This window comes from Eublepharis macularius, chromosome 2 (genome assembly GCF_028583425.1).
Source record: "Eublepharis macularius isolate TG4126 chromosome 2, MPM_Emac_v1.0, whole genome shotgun sequence".
Lineage (NCBI taxonomy): Eukaryota > Metazoa > Chordata > Lepidosauria > Squamata > Eublepharidae > Eublepharis > Eublepharis macularius.
Genome location: NC_072791.1, coordinates 82,328,412 through 82,334,411, shown reverse-complemented (window position 1 = coordinate 82,334,411; position 6,000 = coordinate 82,328,412). Strand labels below are relative to the sequence as shown.

At 48.2% G+C, this 6,000-nt stretch overlaps 1 protein-coding gene across 3 annotated transcripts in view; it reads left to right on the top strand.

Moving 5' to 3' along the window:
• Positions 1–880: 880 nt before the first annotated feature.
• The window catches only part of PRDM11 (PR/SET domain 11), an 84,292-nt gene continuing 79,172 nt past the window's right edge, over positions 881–6,000 (top strand). For all 3 annotated transcript variants that reach the window (XM_054970795.1, XM_054970793.1, XM_054970794.1), the window contains exon 1: positions 881–1,086. The gene's annotated coding sequence lies outside the window, so the exon portion shown is untranslated. The remainder of the gene's footprint in view (positions 1,087–6,000) is intronic.

Genomic DNA, 6,000 nt, shown 5'->3' with positions numbered 1-6,000 from the left:
TTTACAACTGTCTAGGTTTATACTTGTAAGTCCTGCAGACTTCAGTGAGATTTACTTGTGAGGAAACATGTTTAGAATCAAGCTACTATCACTATTTTGAGCACATCACAGCGCACTTATAAAGGCTATAGCTGATCTTCCACAGGGTGCCAGACACACAGCAGAAAATTCACCACCAAGGAATTAAAAGAAACATGGGACAGGTGGATACCTAGGGCTGTAAAAAGGAAAACAGGAAAAATAGCCAAGCAGCGGCTGACATGGGGCAGCCCCCTTATACTCAATGGGAGTTAGCTCTGCCTAAACAAGTATGTCTAGGATCAGGCTGCAATTCTATGCAGCCATCCGTTGAACTGAACTGACTTCCATGTAAATGTGCCTTGGATCAGCAATCCTAGACACACTTCAGTGGAAGTAAGTCCCAATGAACTGAACAGCATTTCCCCCAGCACACACACCTAGGGTAGAGGCGTGCCACGCGCCTCCGGAGAGTGGATTTGGCACAAATGAGGCAGTCCACTTTGCTCGGGGCAAAGGACGCAGCAAAGCCGGGGAGGGGAGAAATTAAAGAGGTCCGAGCGCGGACTGCGTCCGCGGGACAGTCTAACTCTGCAGCGGCAGGAATCGCCGGGGAGAGAAGCAGGGGCGCTTGGCCGCCAAGGGTGGCTGGCTGGCGAGCGAAGGGAGGGTGAGCCACGGGACCGAGCCGGGCGTCCGAGGGGGAAACGCTCCCCCAGCGGCGAGGCCAGCCTGGCAGCCCGCGTCGCTTCCCTCCTCCTCCTCCCGGTTCGGGGGGTCCCCGGGCTCGGCCCCCGAACGCCCCTCTCTTCCGTTCGCCATGTCATTTCCTGTGCTAATAAGATGGTGGTCACGGCCGGGAGGGAGGGAGCCGCCGCAGCTGCCGCCGCCGCTTCCACCCAGCCCAGCCCGGCCCCGGGACTCGTCCTCGCCTGGGACTAGCCCGCCAGGCTGGGCTGGCCGGGCCGGCGCTCGAGAAGGAGAGGGGCGACAGCGGCGGCGAAGCGGGCAGCCGCGGGAAAAGCTGGGCTGCCCCCAGACGCCGAGCCAGGGCCCCGCAGCGCCGAGGTGAGTCAGCCCTTCGGTAGCCAAGGTGGCCACAAAAATGGCCGCGCGACGCGGGAGGACGGACGGACAGACGGGGAGCAAGCCAGCGCGGGCCGGGAGGAGGCAGCTGCACGGGGGGGGGGGACGGCTCTCGGGCGGGGGGGGGGCGGAGGAGGGGACTCCCCCTGCAGCGCTCGGCGAGCAGCGGCGGCGGGAGAGGGCGCGGCCAGGCAGGTAAGTGGCCGCCTGGCGCTCCCGCCTTCTCCTCCCCCGCTGGGGCGAGCGCTGGGCTGGGCTGGGCCCGGCCTCTTCCTCCTACCCTCCCTTCTCCCGCTCCGCTGCTGCGTTTTTTCCTTTCCTCCCCGCCTCTCCGCTTATGACACTATATCCGGAGAGTGACGCGGCCGCGGCCCAATAGGCGGCCGAGGAGGGCGGGAAGCGTTCGGGGACAACGCGAAACAACCGAGTGACTTTGGGAAGTGCAGCCGCGGGGGCTGGGCTGGGCTTGTGGCAGGGCTTGAAGTAGTCGGAGAATTTAGTCGGCCTTGCTGGGGAGGCGCTGGTGGGTCTTGCTTACGAGTAAATGTGGTTATTATGGTTGAGCTACAGCGGTGATCTAGAGGGTGGAACTAAAGAATGCTTTGGACAAGGTTATATGTGGGGCCCTTGGGTTCTTTGTAGGTGAGGACTACATCTCTCCGGAGGCGTGTCGCTAGAGTGTGGAGGTAAAGTTTTTAAAAATAACGCATCTGCTCGGGTAGCCTGTATGCCCTACAAGGATCCTCATGACTTTTGCGGATTACCCAACCAATAAAAAAGCGCATCTTGTATTCGTTTAGCTTCTGTTGCTTTATTAGAAGAAACTACATATCTGACTGAGGCAGACCTTCCCGGCCTGTCAAAGAGCTTCTCTTTTTAAGTGGCAGTCATATGAAGGCATAGCAGCAATTGCTGTGACCTGCAGTTTAAACAACTAAACTGGTTAATGGACTAGCCAGGAACAAGCTTCTTCGAAATCAATGGGAGGGACTCCTGTATGTATTCTGGATTGCAGCCTGAAAGAATTAGATTTCATTCCAAACTGAGAATCAGTGGGGTGTAGTGAGAGTGCCGTTCTATGAACAGGGAGACCTGTGCTCAAATCCCCCCCCCCCGGAAAGTTCCTGGGAGATCCTGGGCCAGTTTCCCTCCCTCAGCCCAACCAAAGCTTGGTTTATTCATAATAGAGAATCAGCTGATAGCTGAATGGGTTTGCACCACCTTGGGCTGCAGGTGGTGGATTTCAGCTTCAGATGCCTCTTCACATAGAAAACGAATGCAAGAGCAGAAAGCCCCCCCCCCCCCATTTGCTACACTGTTTTTCTATTTGTTTTGAACTTTTTTACAATGGAGAACATTCCAAAATATGAAAATGATTTTCCACCTGCAATCTGAGTTAATACAGTCTATTCTACCAGCTCACCAATCTACCATCTTTTCCCACCTCATGCTCCTGTGAGTGTAAATCAGACCCAACTTACAGAGTTGTGGAGTATGAAATAGAAAAGAGGAGAACCCTGTATACTTTGAGCTCCTTGGAGAAAGTATGGGATTAAAGTGAAGTAACTAATACAGCAAAAAAAATTATTGCGGACTTCCTACTTGCATTTTAGGTAAACTTAGTTTTAAGCAGAATCAGAACAGAATTGTAGACACTGAGTCTATATAGTAATTCTAGGGCCCTGGGTAATAGTCAAGGATGTGGCCCCCACTCCCTCTATTCTCCTCTAGCCCACAGAACTAGAATAGAGGAAATAATTTACCCAGGGCCATACCAACCCATGCTGGGGGAAGGGGGCAGCTGGCCAGGACAGCACAGCTTGCCTTACCAGCTCTTTTGGTCCACTGTCCTTCACCTGAAGAGACAAGAGTAGGATATGCATCAGTGCCCCTTCACTCCGGCTTGGTGCATGGATTTGTAGACATCAGCCAGCCATTTTTAAAATTTACTTATGTTTTTTTATAGTCCACCTTTCTCACTGAGACTGAAGATGGATTGTACAGTGTACATCAATACAATCCATTGCTGAGACTTTCAGTAAACAATACAATAGTGTATGACTTGCAGAAATTTGAAAATAAGCATAAATTCAAGTACAGGACTACAGAAATGAAACTTTGCTGAAACATAGCATATGTAATTTGACCAAACACATTAAACAATGGGGAACAACACATCTACATCAACAGACGGTATCTAGTGGTATAGTCTGTAATTCCTGTCCTTTTACCAGAGGTTCTCACTGAGCCATTTCCTTATACTATAGCCATATTGCCTGAGTAGAAAGCCCTCCTGAATAATTCAGTTTTGCATAGTTTATAGACCATCAAGAGAGAGGAAGCTTTCCTGATCTCTTCAGGCAGGCTTTTCAATAAAGTGGAGGCTACTACAGAGGAAACACATGTACGGGCAGCTGTTGCTTTTGCCTATTTGCAGGGTAGTATCTCAGAAGGCCCTGTTCAGGTGAGCGAAGCTCCCATGATGGAGCATAGGGAGAGAGGCAGACCTGCAGATTGAGAGGCCAAGGTCATAAAGGGCTTTCCATGTGGTAGCCAAAACCTTGAATTGAGTCTGGTTGCTGATGGGTAGCCAACAGAGTGACTGCAGAATGGGATTAATATGCATGCTTTGCCTAGATCCTGATAATAATTGAGTTGCAGCATTCTGTACCAGCTGGAGTCTCTGAAATGACTTAGAAAGGAAACCTATGTAGAGTGCATTATAGTAGTCTAGCATTGATGCTACCATGGCATAAATCCAGGTGGCCAGATTGGCTGTCAAGGTAGGGCACCATCTTTCAGGCTTCTCTAGCAGTATAACTCCTAGTATAACTCCTAGGCTCTTAATTGAGTTCGCAAGGGTCACCTGAACCTCATTAAAAGTGGGGAGTACAATGTCCTTCAAGATCTCCACCTTCCCAACCAGCATCACTTCCATCTTGTCTGGGTTCAGTTTCAATTTGTTTACTTTCAGCCACTTGACCACAGCTGTCAGGCAGCAACTTAGTATCTCTACTGCATCACCCGGGGTTTTGGAAAGAGAGACATAGAGCTGGGTATCATCTGCATATTGATGACATTCAATTCCATAGCTATGAATGCCTTTTCCTAAAGGCTTTACATGAAGGTTGAATAACATGAGGAATAAGATTGTGCCTTGTGGAACCCAGCAAGATAATTCCCACATTGAAAATAGCTATTCATCAATAACAATCCTTTGATTCTGTTCCATGAGGAACACTGTTCGCAGCACATCTCCTGAAACCTACTTCTGCCTCTTAAGTGCCTCAACAAGATGGAATGGGCTCTTGTATCAAACGCTGCCAGTAGACCCAGGCGCAGCAACAAAAATGCATATTAATAACAACAACATTCGATTTATATACCGCCCTTCAGGATGACTTAACACTCAGAGCGGTTTACAAAATATGTTATCTCCACAACAACAATCACCCTGTGAGGTGGGTGGGTCTGAGAGAGCTAGAAGCTGTGACTGACCCAAGGCCACCCAGCTGGCTTCAAGTGAAGGAGTGGGGAATCAAACTTGGTTCTCCAGAGTCCTGCGCTTTTAACCACTACACCAAACTGGCTGTCCAGATATTCAGATAGAGGTCATCAACTAAAGCCACTACAGCTGTCTCCATCCCATAGCCTAGGTGAAACTAGAATGAAAAGGGTTTAGAGCACAATTATCTAAGAAGACCTGGAGTTAGTCAGTTCCTGCTCTCTCAATCACTTTGCCCAGAAACAGCAAATTAGAGCTTGAGAATTAATTGGTCACATCATTTTTGTCCAGGGATAGTTTAAGTAGCAGGCGGATGACTACCTTGTTGAGTGGCCGAGGGATGGTGCCTTTATAGACATCAAACAATGAGAAGATAACAGCAGCCATGCAATGTGGCTCTTGTTCAACTACTTGAGTTGGAACTAGTTGAGTGAGGCAAGCTGGCAAGTGAATTGGCAGGTGCTTTATCCTTCTGTCACTCCTGCTCTCTTTCCTGCATGGTAATTGCCAGCCATGAGAGTGGGTGGCTGTGCAGCACAGTCTAGTTATTTTGCCACCCTTCTCTACTGTTGCTCCCCATTGCCTCTGTCCCTCACAGTCAACTCTTGAGTTGCTGCAGCAGCAACATTAGGCAGGGCAGTTGCACAGTGCTCCCCCCTCCCCACAGGACGTGGGGCAGCGTCCTCAGTTGCCCCATAGCTAAGATCACCAGTGCGTTGTACACATACGTTGCTATTGCTCTGACTTGCACAGACTCTATGGAAGCTTTGCAGATAAACACAAATCTATATCAGGCTGTGTGCCCAGATAGTATAGCCTTGCAAACTGTTTGCCTTTGGGAATGGTTCGACCCAAACCAATCGTAAACTGAATTGTAGCCTTAACCTATAAAACAGAAATTCAACAGAATTCAGTCTCAAGTTAGTATAGGATTGAAGTGTCTTCATCACAACAGTTTACTATATTAGTATATAAACATTCATACAAAAATACCATGTAAATACAGAGCCCAAACATAATTACTTGTAACTTAGAGCTACATGTGTGACATGTTTGAATTAGTCATTAGCTTTGCTTCGTCTAAGCCATAACTGGGAAGGGAACATAATTTTTATGGTGGAAGAATTAATTATATGTTGGTATTTCCAGGATCTTGAAAGTGATTTAATTTATCTAAGGTTGCAGAGAATATGATTGGAGTATCTAGATTCAGAATTTTGTAGGATATCCTGTTCTTGTTTTGAATGCATTTTTCCTTTAACCTCATAATTTTTAGAATACAATTATACAATAAAAATAAACCATCCAAACTCTAAAGAAGTGTTTAATATCTTTGAATATTGTTCAAACTGAATTCTATAATTAAGATGGTTATTTTCTGGTCAGGCAAA